The sequence below is a fragment of the Bos javanicus genome, chromosome 7 (genome assembly GCF_032452875.1).
Source record: "Bos javanicus breed banteng chromosome 7, ARS-OSU_banteng_1.0, whole genome shotgun sequence".
Classification (NCBI taxonomy): Eukaryota; Metazoa; Chordata; class Mammalia; order Artiodactyla; family Bovidae; genus Bos; species Bos javanicus.
In genome coordinates, this window is record NC_083874.1 from 2,561,142 (window position 1) to 2,578,201 (window position 17,060).

A 17,060-nucleotide genomic window follows, 5' to 3' on the forward strand; every position below is an offset into this window, starting at 1 on the left:
TAATGCAGACTGAAGACATCTGATAAAACCCAAAGCTACCAGTATCCCGGTCCATACCAGGAAGTTTGTTAGCATTTCTTTAGAAAAGACAAAAAATGGTTTGGGGAGGAGCAGTCTACTAGGGCGAGGTTTTTTTGGATTTTTGGTTTTTGGTTTTTAAGCAAGCACGTGGTGTAAAAAACATAATCTTCAATTTTTAAAAAGTGAATCTTTCAGTCCATATACGTGCAGTCTTCCTAGGTATTGCATTTTGGTTTTGTGTGCGTGTTTTTAACCTGATGTTCACTTAATGAAAAACGCATAATGTAAAAGTTAAGTTTTTATGCCTATAGCCAGGAAATGGGGCTTCCCATGTAGCTCTAGTGGTAAAGAACCCGCCTGCCAATGCAGGAGACTTAAGAGATGCTGCTTTGATCCCTGGGCGGGAAAGATCTCCTGGAGGAGGACACAGCAACCCACTCCAGTTTTCTTTCCTGAAGACTCCCATGGAAGGAGAAGCCTGGGGGGGCTAAGGCCCATAGGGTCGCAGAGTTGGACATGACTGAAGCAACTAAGCATGCAAGCACGCACACATACGTAGCCAGGAAATAGCTGTTTACCGAAGAAAATGCTCAACCTAAAAGTTGAGAGTTGATGTTCTATTCGGCAGACTTGCTCCGGGAAGAGAGCCTCTCAAAACCCAGGTATATAGGAGTTTTTGCAACAAAAACCAAATAGTTGGACTATCAAAATTTGCTGTTGATTAAAGAAAACCAGGCATCTTACATTAATGAATTTAGTGCTTTTTTTTTTTTTTTAATATATGGGAAGATGTAATCATCTGGGGTTATTGGAATCATTCCTTTGATAGAGGTGGCTCAGAGGTTAAAGCGTCTCCCTCCAATGCAGGAGACCTGGGTTTGATCCCTGGGTCAGGAAGATCCCCTGGAGAAGGAAATGGTCACCCACTCCAGTATTCTTGCCTGGAGAATCCCATGGACAGAGAAGCCTGGTAGGCTACACGACTGAGTGACTTCACTTTCACTTTTGCTATCTAAAGGGCTAGTATCCTGTTCTCCTTCCTAAATTGCCTCAGGATGTACCATTGGCTAGTTGCTGTGCCACAACACCCTTTTGTTTACTGATAAGGCAAGCATGTCTTCATCCACACAGCCTCTCCTTACCTCCGAAGGAGGAGGAAAGGAGGAATGTGTGTGTGTGTGTGTTAATCGCTCAGTTGTGTCAGACTCTTTGTGACCCAATGGACTATAGCCCGCCAGGCTCCTCTGTCCATGGGATTTTCCAAGGAAGAATACTGGAGTCGGTTGCCATTTCCTTCTCCAGGGGATCTTCCCAACCCAGAGATCAAACCTGGGTTGCCTGCATTGCAGGCAGATTCTTTACCATCTGAGCCACCAGGAAAGCCTGAGGGGCTGCTCCAAAGAGATAGGAAATGAGCCAGTATATAGAAGAATTGTTTTGATTGGTAAATACTTGTAGTCAGACATACATCTTGATAAAAGAGTACTGCTAATCACAACAGATATCTCAAGTTGCTGACTTCAGTGCTCTTCTCTCTATGGGAAGATGCAAGAATATGGAGTCACTGAAACTATTCCTTAGTTACACATTTTAACTATCTAGGGGCTTGGTAAATCCAAAGTGCAGAATGTTTCATCAGTTTTCCTGTCTTGAATTCCCCTCAGGACACACTGTCAATGGGCAACTGCGGTGGGTTGCAACTTACCCCTTCCCATATCAGGATAATGAGTGGCCCTCTTTATTCTCTTTGTGTGCATTGGCATAGACTTGAAAATGCACTAAATGGGCAGTCAGAGGTGTGGCTAGTAAACTGAGGTTGGTTCTGTGGAGTGATGGGCAGAAGGAGAAAAGCACTTGAAGAAGAGCCTAACTGATTTGTTGGGTAAACTAGGAACATAATGGAGAGAAAAGTGGAAAGAAAAGAAATCAATGAGCAAAGTCCATAATAATCCTGTGAGTGTGAAAAATAATCAGGCACAGTCATTAAAGGAAAACAGCCAAACTAGGAAACTGCCAGCCAAAATATACAAAGAGTTCATAAAATTCGAACAGAAAATTTCAGTGGAAAAATACCACTGCAATTTGTCAGTTAGTTCACAAAAATACAAATAAAAGCAAATGCTGAATAGAAAAATTGTACACTCTACCCAGTTACTAAGAAATAAAACTATAAATTGAGATTTTTTTTTTCACTATTAAGTTGGGAGACCTTGTTAGTGAGCCAAACTTGGCTCCACTCATCTGTCTCAAAACAAAGCCAAGCTTTTGTGTAGTGAAAGAAAGTACATTGTTTATTAGCAGGGCTCCAAGCAAGGGGGGAGCCCTGCTAGTAGCTCAACTGGTAAAGAATCCACCTGTGATGCAGGAGACCCCGGTTCAGTTCTTGGGCCAAGAAGATCTGATGGAGAAGGGATAGGCTACTCACTCCGGGATTCTTAGGCTTCCCTGGTGGCTCAGCTGGTAAAGAATCCGCCTGCAATGAGGAAGATCTGGGTTGAATCCGTGGGTTGGGAAGGTCCCCTGGAGAAGGGAAAGGCTACCCACTCCAGTATTCTGGCCTGGACTGTGTAGTCCATGGCATTGCAAAGAGTCAGACATGACTGAGCAACTTTCACTTCACAAGCAAGGAGAATGGGCAGCACATGTTCAAAAAATCCAAACTCCCCAGTGGTTTTAGGGAAAGGTTTTTTTGGGGGTTTTGTTTGTTGTTGATTTAATTTTTATTTTTAATTGGAGGATAATTACTTTACAATGTTGTGTTGCTTTCTGCTATACAACAACTTGAATCAGCTCTAAGTGTACATATATCCCCTGCCTTGTTAGCCTCCCTCCCACTCCCCTAGGGAAAGATTTTTAAAGATAGCATTTGGGGTAATAAGTAAGCAGTAAATTCTGGTGAACTTTCTTCTGATTGGCTGGTGGTGAGATAACATCAAGGTTATGTTTCAAGAATCCTTACCATCAACCTGGTTCCAACCAGTCTTGGGTCTACCTACCTGTGGTCATCATATAGTCACCACCCTCCACCTGGGAGTAATTTCTGCAGGACAACTCAAAGATGCACATCAGATTATTATATCCCTTGAGAAGGAACTATGACTGTTCTATTGCTTAACTATTTTTCAAGCTATCTTGCTTTTCCTTTTTAAAAATATTTATTTCTTGGCTGTGCTGAGTCTTTGTTGTTATGCATGGGCTTTCTCTAGTTGTGGCGAGTTGGCTTCTCTTGTGGCAGAGCAGAGGCTTTAGGGCATGAGGGTTTCAGTAGCTGTGGCACATGGGCTTAGTTGCCCCAAGGCATGAGGAATCTTCCAGGACCAGGGATCAAATCCATGATCCCTGCATTGGCAGGTGGATTCATAACCACTGGACCACCAGGGAAGTCCATGCTTTTTCTTCATGTCTGCATTCCATCATGTTAAATCCTGCCCCAAGGCCACAGAAGTGGAGCCCAGAACCAAGTTCACCTCAGAAGCTGACTGAGCCCCTTTGCAACAGTTGTCAAAAGCCTCCCTAATCATCACTATCAGGCTTCCTGACCCCAAATTAGGCAAAAATGCCCAGCCTGGTAGTCATCTTATAGCACCCTAACCAATCACTTAATGCCAGCCTTCCAGCAGGAATTTTCTTTGTTTTGAGGCTATAAAAATTGGCTACTCACACAGGAAAACTGTCAGCTCTCCCTGGTCTGTCAAGGTCGGCCCACTCTGCTGGCAGTACCCACAGTATCTCTGCTGTTTGTTCTTAATAAACTAAATGAAATAAACTTAATAAAATAAATGAAATCCCTTCTGAAATACTCTGTTTGGGAATTCTTTTCCAACCTGAGCTTGGACTTTCTCAACACATCACTTCCCTAATTAGAGCCTGAGTCTGCTCTTCAGAACTCAGAGAAGACCTAGGATACTGAAGCCATTTTCTACAAACAAGAAACGGGGAACATGGAGGGGCTTTTGTACCTAGGAGGGCCCTCCCACTGGGTTTCAATCAAAAGAAAACTCTGATTTTGCAGATACTGCTTCTGGGAGACAATGTAGCAATATGTTTTAAAAATCTTCAATTTTTTTTATAACCTTTGGAATACCTTTTCTCAAAATATATTCTATAAAAATAACCTCAAATGGAAATAAATCCTCTTATCATTTGGCTTGATTTGGAGAAATGATTGTCATATCAATATTTGGGAGAGGTGGAATCTTGAAGTGCAATAATGGGGAATGACTCAGCAAATTGTACTAGCCATCAATTTGAAAAGGTGTGTATGAAAGAGTTTTAGGAATGAGGAATGGCAAACAGTATTATAATCCATCGATGATCTGCTCCCAGTTCCAATGTGTGGATTTTTTCCCACAGCAGGCAATTCTCTGTGTTTACAATTTAACATAATCTTGACAGTATCTGGAGATAGCGTCACCAGATCAGTTCAGTTCAGTCATTCAATCGTGTCCAACTCTTTGAGAGCCCATGGGCTGCAGCATACCAGGCCTCCCTGTCCTTCACTATCTCCCAGAGTTTGCTCAGACTCACATCCACTGAGTCGATGATGCCGTCCAACCATCTCATCCTCTGCTACCACTTTCTCCTCCTGCCCTCAATCTTTCCCACCATCAGGGTCTTTTCCAAGGAGTCGGCTCTTCACATCAGGGTCCAAAGTACTGGAGTTTCAGCTTCAGCATCAGTCCTTCCAATTCAGGGTTGATTTCCTTTAGGATTGACTGGTTTGATCTCCTTGCCATCCAAGGGACTGTCAAGAGTCTTCTGCAGCACCACAGTTCAAAAGCATCAATTCTTTGGTCCTCAGCCTTGTTTATTGGTCCATCTCTCGAATCTTTTGACTATATGGACCTTTGTCAGCAAAGTGATGTCTGCTTTTTAAATAGGCTGTCTAGGTTTGTCACTTTCATGCATTGGAGGAGGAAATGGCAACCCACTCCAGTGTTCTTGCCTGGAGAATCCCAGGGACGGGGGAGCCTGGTGGGCTGCCGTCTATGGGGTCGCACAGAGTCAGACACGACTGAAGCAACTTAGCAGCAGGTTTGTCATAGCTTTTCTTCCAAGGAGCAAGCGTCTTTTGATTTCATGGCTGCAGTCACCATCTGCAGTGATTTTGGAGCACAAGAAAATAAAGTCTGTCACTGTTTCCATTGTTTCCCCATCTAATTGCCATGAATCTTAGTTTTTTGAATGTTGAGTTTTAAGCCAGCTTTTTCACTCTCCTCTTTCACTTTCATCAAGAGGCTCTTTAGTTCCTCTTCCCTTTCTGCCATGAGGGCGGTGTCATCTGCATATCTGAGGTTATGGATATTTCTCCTGGCAATCTTGATTCCAGGTTGTGCTTCATCTAGCCCGGCACTTCGCATGATGTACTCTGCATATAAGTTAAATAAGCAGGGTGAGAATATACATCCTTGACGTACTCCTTTCCCAATTTGGAACCAGTCCATCGTTTCATGTTCTAGTCTAGCTGTTGCTTCTTGACCTGCATACAGATTTCTCAGGAGATCTGGTATTCCCATCTCTTTTTTTCCACAGTTTGTTGTGATCCACACAGAAATAACTACATGTCAAAATGTGTGGGACCCAATAAGCCATACTTAAAGGAAATGTTTCTTTAAACTTATTTATGGGTGTGGGGATGGGGGGGAAGAACTAACCAGAGAGGAACTAACCATTTGTTATGAGTTGAATTGAGTCCAGTAAAAAAGATAAAAGAAGTGTTGAAGTTTGCTAACCTGAAACAAGCGTGAATTTATTTGGGATTAGTAGAGAACTGCAACTTGGGGTCTGCAACCATGGCGAGCCACATTCATATTTCCACACAGCAAAGGAAGAACACTTTTATGAATAGGGAAAGAAAACTGGGAGGCTTCAGTAAACAAAGAGTCCATATCTTCATTGGCTGCTGCTGCTAAGTCACTTCAGTCGTGTCCGACTCTGTGCGACCCCATAGACGGCAGCCCACTAGGCTCCTCCGTCCCTGGGGTTCTCCAGGCTAGAATACTGGAGTGGGTTGCCATTTCCTTCTCCAATGCATGGAAGTGAAAAGTGAAAGTGAAGTCGCTCTGAGTCCTTGCCAAAAAAGAGGAGCATTCTTCTTCCTATTGGGCTCTGTTATCATTGCAGCACAGGATAGCTCCCCCTTGTGGTCTCCAAACTCTGCTTAGGAAACCCAGCAGGACTCTGCAAGGCCTTCCCTGCAGAGAGACTCGCTTCCAGCTAGTTCCAAATAACAAACTTAATCAGAGAAATGAGAAAATGCAGAAACAAAGGAAACAAAGGAAAACAGTCAAACAAGACAAAATAGCCATAAAACAAAGTCAAGAACCTTTAGTTCCTTCCCAAGACCAGGCTGTCTATGCTTCTGAGCCACTGACTACAGATCAGAGGTTTCCATACCCCCATCCTCAGTTCCATCAATTTGCCAGAGTGGCTCACAGAACACATCACCAGTTTATTATAAAAGCATGTAACCTGGAAACAACCAAGTGAAAGAGTTGCATAGGGCAAGATATGGGGAAAGGTGCAGAGCTTTCATGCTCTCTCTGGGCATGCTATGCTATGCTATGCTAAGTCACTTCAGTCGTGTCCGACTCTGTGCAACCCCATAGACGGCAGCCCACCAGGCTCCCCCGTCCCTGGGATTCTCCAGGCAAGAACACTGGAGTGGGCTGCCATTTCCTGCTCTAAAGCATGAAAGTGAAAAGTGAAAGTGAAGTCACTCAGTCATGTCCGACTCTTATCAACCCCATGGACTGCAGCCTAACAGGCTCCTCCGTCCATGGGATTTTCCAAGCAAGAGTACTGGAGTGCGGTGCCATTGCCTTCTCCGCTCTCTGGGCATAACACTCTTCAAATCTCTAGATGTTCACTGACCTGAAATCTCTCCAAACCCTATCCTTTTGAGCTTTTATGGAAGCTTCATTACATATCCATGATTGATTAAATCATTGGCCACTGATAATGGATTCAACCTCTAGCCCCTCTCCCCTCCCAGGAGGTCAGGGTGGCATTAAAATTTCTAACCCTGTCTCTCTAAGTTGGTTCCCCTGGGGACTGCGCCCATCCTCAAAGACTTTCCAAAAGTCACCTTACTAACACAGTCTGGTGTCATCAACAAACGTTTGTTTTGAATATCAAGACTCTTTTATGATTCTCATCACTTAGGAAATTCCAAGGGTTTTTGGAGCTCTGTGCCAGGAATAGGGAGGAAAACTAAATATATATTTACTATATCTCACAATATCACATCTTCAAAATATTTCCAGTACTTCATTAGACTTTCTTTAAAAGTGCACTGGAAAGCAGGCAAGCAAGAAAAATGGGCAGAGGGAAGATATTTGGGAATATACATATTTACACACACACATATATATATGTGTAAATAAACAAGAGGTGGTGCTCATTCAAATCGATGATAGTAATGAGCCCTGAGCTGTGAAGTGTCATTAGCAAGTCAATCATTGTATGAACAGCCGAATATAAATAACAACTGAATATTGTACTATACACTTAAACTCTATTAAGAGTTTTTTTTTCATGTGTTTTTTACCAAAATAAACAAATAAAATTTCAAATTTCTTTCTGGATTTTTAAAATCACCCAAACCTGTTCTTCCTTAACTAAAATAAGTCAAATGAATGACCACTGTCTTATCCCACAGAGCTCTTAAATCTAGAATAAAAAATAAATGGGCCAGTCTGCATCAGCTCAAGTAAATACTAGTATAATACTTTAATAAAGCGGCACAGTACATCTTCTAGGAAATGAAATCCATTTCATCTTTATTTGTCAGGGTCAAAAGTGACAAAGTGATTTGAACCATAGGACTGAAAATGGAGGCGGCACATTCCTTGGCTCCCCATCTCAGCCCACTTGGATTGTTATACCACCATAGACTGGGTAGATTAAAAGCAACAGATATTTATTTTTCATAATTCTGGAGGCTGGTAGGACTTACTTGGTGTTCCAGCATAGGACTCTGGGAAGAACGCTGGACCAGAGCCTAAGGCTGTTAGTACCAAAGGAAGGCGAGCCTGGGGTCTTGGCTCACTTCGGAGGAGTCTCCGGGGGAGACCAGGTGGTGAGCTCTTTGCCCCGTCCAGACCCATGAGTGACGATTTCCAAACCCAACCCATCATCGCACTCCGCTCCCCGCTCCCTCCGCCCTCGCCCCCCGCCTGCCTCCCCCCCGCCCCCCCCCGCCCCCCCCCGGCCCCCCAACTCTTCTCTTCCTAAAGGTGTGGGGGGAACTCATTCGCTCCCCAAATTCTGGACCCCACCCCCTTGCCAAGACAACGAAAGAAAAACCAAGGGCACGCAGAAAAGCCCAAGTCACTTGACAACGCGGGTGGCCTGAGAACAGCTGTGGCGTTGCCAGCCTCTCCGTCTCAGGACGGCTCCCCGCGGAGGCGCCTCGAGCGGTGAGGGTCGGTGACCCGCTCCAGGCTGGCCTGGCGCTGGGATCCAGCGCGAAGGGGCTTTCTGGACACACAGAGTAGCGCGCAGAAGGGCGGCCGTGCTCAGAGTCTGCAGCAGGGCAACGAGGCGGGACAGAGGGGCCCGTGGACAAAGGATTGCAAGCGAGCTGCAGAGTGGAGCTCAATGGCGCAGGAGTGCCGCAGTGCCAGGACGCAAGCGGATGGCAAGCGGCACAGGTTGCGTAAAGGCGCAGGTGGGGTGGAGGGTTGGGGCCGGGTCGGTGGACTTTCCCTGCAGTGTCTGCTCCACACTACAGTCGGGCGACTGCCAGGGCAGGAACCAAGTGAGCAGCCGCCTCCGGTATTTCCCCTAAAAGGGCCCATGTGGTTTGGTTCAAACTCAATCTCGTTCTCCCCTCACGACAAAGGCTTCCCTGGTGGCTCAGCTGGTGAAGAATCCGCCCGCAATGCAGGAGACCTGGGTTCGATCCCTCGGTTGGGAAGATCCCCTGGAGAAGGGAAAGGCTACCCACTGCAGTATTCTGGCCTAGAGAATTCCATGGACTGTATAATCCACGGGGTCACAAAGAGACTGGACTGAGCGACTTTCACTCACCACAAACCTATTGGCTAAAGCGCCTCTTTGAGCTTTCCAATGCTTTCCCTTATTCCACCACTTCTGCCGCGTCCTTCAATTTAGTGTCTGAGTTTGGAATTTCTTGTATTTTACGCACATTTGTATCTTAATGTTTTCACCAGTATCTTTGGATATTATCCCGATTTCCTGACGCGCTGGTAACACAGGAATGCTGCTGCTTTGGGGAGGGAGGGGTTTGGGTGAGGAGGGCTTTGGACAAAACCACCAAGGTGAGGCTGGGTGTCCACTGGGGTATGCCAAGGGTGAGGCCGTCTGCCCACCCATCCTCCAGTCACCTTTCGTTAACCTCCACTCCGCTCATCTCCCAGAACCCTTCCTAAACCCTTCAGCCCCCAACTTTCCTTCATGAAAAACCCATCACTCCCATCCCTTCTCCCACCGGGCTCCTGACCTCCTCCCAACACCTCTCCCTTCGCAGCACCCAACACCCCGCTCTACAGCCCTCCTCACCCACCCCCAGCTCTCCCTTCCCAGGTCCAGACTACGTCTCCTGAAAATACCAAAAATATAAAATATATCAATAACATATAGAAAATGATTGCCATAAAATCTCAAGTCTTGTGTTTTCTGTATTGCCTCATTACTGCTGGGAGCTGCTGGATTCAGTTTCAACACACCTTACGATCTTGAAATTAATGTAGTTAGGAGATAGGAGAAAAACATGGTGTATACATGCGGGAGGGGGTGGCGTTTCCCTGGAAGAACAATCAGAAGAACGTCCTTGTACCACGGCTTCGCAGGGGTTGCCACGGTGGGGGAGCCACCCTTCAGTTGCAGTGGGTGGGCTTCCCATTGCAGCGGGCTTCCTTTGTTGCAGAGCACAGGCTCTAAGGCACAGGGACTTCAGTAGTATGGTGCGTGGGCTTAACAGTTGAGGCTTGTGAGTTCAATAGCTGTGGTTCCCTGGCTCTAGAGCACAGGCTCAATAGTTGTGGGACATGGGCTTTGTTACTCCTGGCATGTGGGATTCTTCCAGATCGGGGGTCAAACCATGTCTCCTGCATTGGCAAGCAGGCTCTTGACCACTGAGTCACTAGGGAAACCCTCTTTCTTTCTTTCCTTCCTTCCTTTTTTCTGGAAAACCTCACGCCTGCACTATAGGGTTCCATCGGTCAATACAAAATACTGCTCTTGATCCTGAGGCCTGTTCCTTGTCCATTTGGGCTGCTATGACAGAATACCACAAACTGGGGAGCTTAAACAACGGAGTATAGCACTCATAATTCTGGAAGCTGGGAAGAGAGAGATCAGGGTGCCAGTGTGGGTGGGTTCTGGTGAGGACCTCTTCTAGATTGCAGATGGCTGCCCTCTTTCTGTGTACTGACCTAGAACAGAGAAAGAAGAGATGATTTTCTATGCCAGGTGCCTGGGATAAATTCTTTTGCTACTGAAAGTGTTCCGGACATATCATCCTCGAATATGCCGCACTTGTCATATTGATTATTTGGGACTGAAATCACTTGAGAAACAGCAAACACTGCGAACTCCCTGAACTCCCCCTAACTGCCTAAAAACAGTTCCTTCAAAATGAATTTAAGTGTCATCTGTTCCCTCCTGAGAACTGATTCATCACAAGAAGGGAGACTAGATGTCAATGCCACACCCAGACAGACTGTCACAAACTATACCTCCTGTGTAGTCTCCTAAGGGCCTGTCATCTTTCCTAATATCATTTACTCTCCTCTATGAGGACTACTCCCCTTCTCCTACTAAGATGGTATCTAAGCTCTCAAATCTCATTGCTTTTGGGGTTATTCATTTTTTTCCCCTGCAATAATAATTCACTTTTTCCATGCACATAGTATTTTAAAATAAATAAATTTGCATAACTTTTCTCCTGTTATTCTGCCTGTTGTCAGTTTATTCATAAACCTACCTACCGAACCCAAGAGGGTGGAAGGAAAGTTTTTTTCTCTGTAACATTACAAACGTTATTAACAGCTTCAACAACTACCACCAATGAGTCTTAACTGAGACAGAAAGACCTGCTCAGAACAGTGAGTTTTAAGAATAAAAGACAGCTTTCATTCTGAGAAACCTATACCAACTAGATCTACAGGCGAAACAAAAGAGATTTTTGTTTGAGTGTACCGCCGGTGCAAGATCAAGCTTCAGACCTTTTCCAAGGGTGAGACCAATCATTTGTATACATTGGTCATTAAGTGTCTGGTATAAAAAAAATAATGGTTACAAAAACAGTTTGAACAAGTGATCCAGAAGCAAGCATTTGTCTATTTTATAAATGTGTCTTGTATTCAAAAACTATTTTTAAAAATTTGAATTGGATTGGGAATGTCGAATTGAGTGAAATTTCATCTGCAGTTCTTTCAGCTTTCTACTGCAGTGTAAATTTTAAGATATCTGACTGATGTTTTTCCCTGGAAATTTAAACACAGGGCAATGCATTTTAATATTTTTTCCTACATATATTATTTCCTGTTCAATATGATACATATGTATATATTATATATATATATATATATATATATATATATATATATATATCTTGTGTATTATTTCCTCTTCAAAATGAAATTCCACATCCAAAGCCAAACAACCTAGGTGTGGTTAGCACAAAGCTTGGTACCGCTGACCTAATTTCCAGGGCTAGTTATCTCATCAGCTGTTTCACTGGAGAAGTGAAAGGACTGCCTTTTGCTGTCTCATCTGCAAAATGGAGTTCATAATAGTGCATATGTGGAAAGGATGTTATGAGCACTAAATTGAATTAAGTATTCATTAAGTGGATTCCCTGGTGGCTCAGACAGTAAAGAATCTGCCTGCAATGTGGGAGACACAGGAGATGCAGGTTCCATCCCTGGGTTGGAAGACCCCCTGGAGAAGGGACTGGCTACCCACTCCAGTACTCTTGCCTGAGAAATCCATGGACCGAGGAGCCTGGTGGGCTATAGTCCATGGGGTTGCAAAGAGTCAGACAGGACTGAGCAACACTTTCATTTCACTACCACTTGATAACAATGAGCTCTCTAGAAATGTTTAAGTAAACTACAGATTTTTTAAATAAACAGATAAAATAGTTAATACTGAGCACATTCAAAGCAGCTCAGCTCATAGACTTGCAGGTAGGGGACACTGCCTCAGCTCACAGACTTATTCATTCAACAAGCACTGGTTGCATCTCCACTATGTGCCAAGCTCTATGTTCCATCTTAAGAGATTTAGAAGTGAAGGACACATCTCTGGAGTTTACAGCTTAGTCCATGTTCTAGCAGACAAGAGAAAGGCTTATGCTCCATATTTATGTGATGTATTTCCCCTGGCACAGAGGGAGCTCAGCTGAGGCATGCATCCCTGGCTGTGGCTGGATGAAATGGAACCAACAGGACTTGAGCACTAAATATATGACCACATCCGCCATCTGCCTGACACATTCACTCATAGCAATCCCATTAAGTAGGCATCCATAGCCTCACTTCACAGATGAGGAAGTAGAGGGGCAGAGATGGTAAATTATTAGCCCCAGATAGGGAGCTAAGCACAGGCTATCTGAAGAGTGGCCCCCTGGCATCTCTCCTCCACTTTCTTCATACCCAAACTTTCTAAGACAAATAATATCCCATTTGGGTTTCTTCAAACTTATATCTTGAAAGCACCTTGCTAACTGCCCTGAACTCAGTGAGCCACTCTGTCTTTTGTGGGTGCTGTTACGTTTCCTCGTCTGTTTGGATAATGCACTGGATGGCTAAAGTTGCCAGGTAAATATAATAGGGGAGTTTAATCTTCTGTATATAACTGTAACTCTAAGTTGACTCCCTATTAAATTAATTCCTATATACAGAAGATTAAACTCCCCTATTATATTGACTCCCAAGATAGAAACAGAAGGGCCTATGAATTCACATTTCTCAGTTGTGTTACATAATGCCTGGGGAACCCCGTTAGAAACGCATATGCCTGGGCCCCACCTGAAATGTATTGAATCTGAATCAGCATTTTAAGCAGATTCCTACGCACATCACAGTTTTCCAGCGCTGGTGTGGAGGTCATTTACCTGGCAACTTTAGCTATCCAGTGCATTATCCAAACAGACGAGGAAACTCCGTTAAAAATAAGATAGGCCCCAAATGGAGTCTCTTATGCTAAGCCCCATATCACCAAACCAAGACTTGACTTAATTACAGTTTCGGCTTTCCTAAAAACAGAATCTTAAACCAGCCAATCAGGAATTGCCTGATCAACACCAGTTAGGTAATCTGCCTAATTAGAGCCCTGCCATCTCCTGAAGAGAAGTAACATTAGAGTAACCAAGCTGCTTTTTTGCCTAGTATATCTTCCTTGTTCCTGCTTCCTTCCGGCTGTAGAAGTCTTTCATTTTGTACAGCCCCTTTCTAACAGCTAGATTGGATGCTACCCAATTTGAACCATTTCTGCTCATATAAACTCTTTAAAATTTACCCTTTAATGGTTCCAAAACCTCCATTCTGATGGGTAATTACAGGACAATAAAAGTATCTAACCCTGGGGGTTATTAGGAGGCTACACGAGCTGATACATATACACTTATCATATAGCTGTCACTTCAAACGGGGTTGTTTAGTCAGTATTAATGACAATATAAAGGACTAATGTTTCCTTTGGAACCCATTCATTTCCTCCCTCCAGTTAAAAATCTGCCTTGTTGCATTCTATGTAAGTACCTTAGTTTGTTTTCAGTACTGTTTTCTGTACTTCTGAAAGAACCGTTCGCATTTACTCTTGAATTCTGAAAGGAATTATCTCTTCGGCCCTCGGGGGTAAAAAAAATGATAGGAAACAAATGATTGGAATGGTGGTTGGAAGCTGCTATTTCCCTCTACTAAATAAGCACAAGCTCACCGTCTCAGACTTCCCTGGTGGCTCAGACCGTAAACCGTCTGTCTGCAATGCGGGAGACCTGGGTTCGACCCCTGGGTCGGGAAGTTCCCTGGAGAAGGAAAAGGGAATCCACTCCAGTACTCTTGCCTAGAAAATCCCATGCACGGAGAAGCCTGGTGTCCATGGGGTCACTAAGAGTCGGACACGACTGAGCGACTTCACATTCATTCATTCATTCACCGTCTCAAGAAATGTCCCCTTGTGTTTGTCTGCTATCCAGGAAAATCGGAGACGCGGGATTAAAGCGGGGTTTTATTACCTTCTTCATTTTCTTGTCTGCTACAGACTCGGTAACTAAACAAAGACCCAGCTCTAGTTACAAAAAAGGGTTTGAATAGAAACCGGCAACCTGACTCGGGAGGCATGGCTAGCTGCAGCCTATTGGGTCGCTAACAGTCGGACACAACTGAGCGACTGAACTGAACTGAACTAAACCGAACCTGACTTCACTCATGGCCTTCGGATTGGTTGACCTATTGTCCAATAGGAAAGAAGAACTGGCATCTACTATTTACATAACTAGGCAGAGCGGGACCGACCGTCCAATCCGATTCTAGGGAGTTGGAGGCCTCATTTGAATATGAAGATAATAAATAGTCATTCCCGCCGCCCGTTCAGGGCTGGCTCCGCCTGCCTTCCCTTTCAGAGGCGCCGCCCAAGAACCGCTCCGAGACCGCTGTCTGGGAGGCTTAGGATAAGCAAAAGAATAAGCGCAGCCACAAGCAGTGCTAATATATCTACGTGTATAAGGTGCTGAAGGAGGTGCTCTCCAGCACAGGTATCTCTCCCATGGCCATGGATAACTTTGAACTCGTTGGTCAAGGGCATGTTTGAGCTCACGCTTCAGCGAGGCCTCGGCGCACTACAATTGTTACGAACACGTAAGGTGAGGCACAGAAAGTGCACATCTGCACGGCTACCCCATGCGCAGTGTGCCATGCCCGAAAATACCGAGACTGTCAAGGACGCGAGCTCCAAATAGGTGGGCCGCAGTGCTCTGAAATTCAAAGGCTCCTTTTACAGCCACCTCATTGCTCAAAAAAAGAGCCTGCCTCCTGGTGTGGTTGTGAAATGCTGTTCAGTCAGGATTATGGAGGAGATGGGAGTGCGCTCCTGAAATAAAGCCAAGTTTTAAAATGGCATATTCACCAAAAAGACCTGCTGTGTTAGCCTCAGCCCCAGTCAGAAGCCTGAGAGGGCGCAGCCCTGACGCTTGAGTTCTTGAACCCGGTCCAGGTCCTTCTGTCTGCAAGTGGCAAATGCCTTGCAGGTGAGGGGGTCACCTCCGACAAGGCTTAGTGCCAACCTCCCTCTTTAACCACACTCCCTCGTGGGTCACGCCGGGGTGTGCTGGACATGACATTTGGTGAGGCTCTGAGTGTTGAAGCACAGACCAGGCTGTGACTTTTGGGGGCGTCCTTCCGGCCTTTGCCACGGCAAAGCGCATGAATTTCTTTCCTCAAGCATTTAAGCAGCATTGAGCGTGAGCAGCTTCTTAGAAGTACTAAGGCTGTTCCTGTATAAAATATCAAAAGTGCGGGAGCACAGGTACTGGTCTAGACCCTCAAGACTCAGCTAAAATCCCTCTAACTAGGTTGGTTTTTTATCTGAAAAACATGTATACCTTTTTGACATATGCTTCATAAACGGTTTGAGTTGGGGTGTTTGTTTGTTTCCCTCCCCGGTGTTATTGAGGTATAAATAACACATAGCATTGTATAAGTTAAAAGGAACTGGAAGTGTACCTTTTGACTGCCTTCATCCAATTCCCCCTATTCCCTCCCCACCCTTGCCTCTGGTAACCACAAATCTGATCTTTTTCTATGAGTCTGCTTGTTTTTGAAGTGTAAAATACCTACAGTTCAGTTCAGTTCAGTCGCTCAGTCGTGTCCGACTCTTTGCGACCCCATGACTCGCAGCACGCCAGGCCTCCCTGTCCATCACCAACTCCCAGAGTTCACCCAGACTCACGTCCATCGAGTCAGTAATGCCATCCAGCCATCTGTCGTCCCCTTCTCCTCCTGCCCCTAAACCCTCCCAGCATCAGAGTCTTTTCCAATGAGTCAACTCTTCGCATGAGGTGGCCAAAGTACTGGAGTTTCAGCTTTAGCATCAGTCCTTCCAAAGAAATCCCAGGGCTGATCTCCTTCAGAATGGACTGGTTGGATCTCCTTGCAGTCCAAGGGACTCTCAAGAGTCTTCTCCAACACCACAGTTCAAAAGCATCAATTCTTCGGCGCTACAACACTATGTTAATTCCTGATACACAACATAGTGATTCCATATTTATAAAGATTTGAAAATTATCACCATGATAATCTAGTTGTCATCTGTCAGCATGCAAAAATATTATATAATTATTGTGTGTGCTTAGTGGCTCAGTTGAGTTCGATTCTTTGCAACCCCATGGACTGTAGCCCGCCAGGTTCCTTTGTCCATGAGGATTCTCCAGGCAAGTACCCTGGAGTGGGCCCCATGCCTTCCTCCAAGGGATCTTCTCAAACCAGGGATTGAACCCAGGTCTCCCACATTGCAGGCAGATTCTTTACCGTTTGAGCCACCAGGGAAGCCCATGTAATTGTTGACTGACTATATTTCCTACGCTGTACCTTTCGTATCTGTGACTCATTTATCTATGACTCATCCTTTCAGGTGCCTATTGGCCATCTGTATGTCCTCTTTGGAAAAACATCTATTCAGATCCTCTGCCCATTTTTTAACAACAATTGGGTTGTTCTATATTGTTTGGGGGTTTTATGTTGAGTCATATGAGTTTTGTATACTTTGGATATTAATTCCTTGCAGACATCTCATTTACAAACATCTTCTCCCATTCAGTAAGTAGTCTTTACATTTTGTCGTTGATAGTTTCTTTCACTATTCAAAAGTTTTTTAGTTTCAGATAGTCTTATTTATTTTTTCTTTTGTCGCCCTTGCCTGAGGAGACATATCCTTTGGGAGAAGAACCCCGCATTGGCAGGCTATTCTTTACCACTGAGCCACCATATTCCTTTCATAGCTAATAAGATTAGGGACAGCTGTGATGTGTTTTCAAGCACCCCCCCCACTCTCCCCCACCACCAATTCAC

At 44.8% G+C, this 17,060-nt stretch overlaps 1 long non-coding RNA gene across 1 annotated transcript; it reads left to right on the plus strand.

Moving 5' to 3' along the window:
• The first annotated feature begins 8,220 nt into the window (after window positions 1-8,220).
• Window positions 8,221-9,634, plus strand: LOC133250299 (uncharacterized). The gene is made up of 2 exons (XR_009737296.1): window positions 8,221-8,675; window positions 8,867-9,634. It is a non-coding gene; the product is annotated as an uncharacterized LOC133250299 (long non-coding RNA).
• Window positions 9,635-17,060: the final 7,426 nt, after the last annotated feature.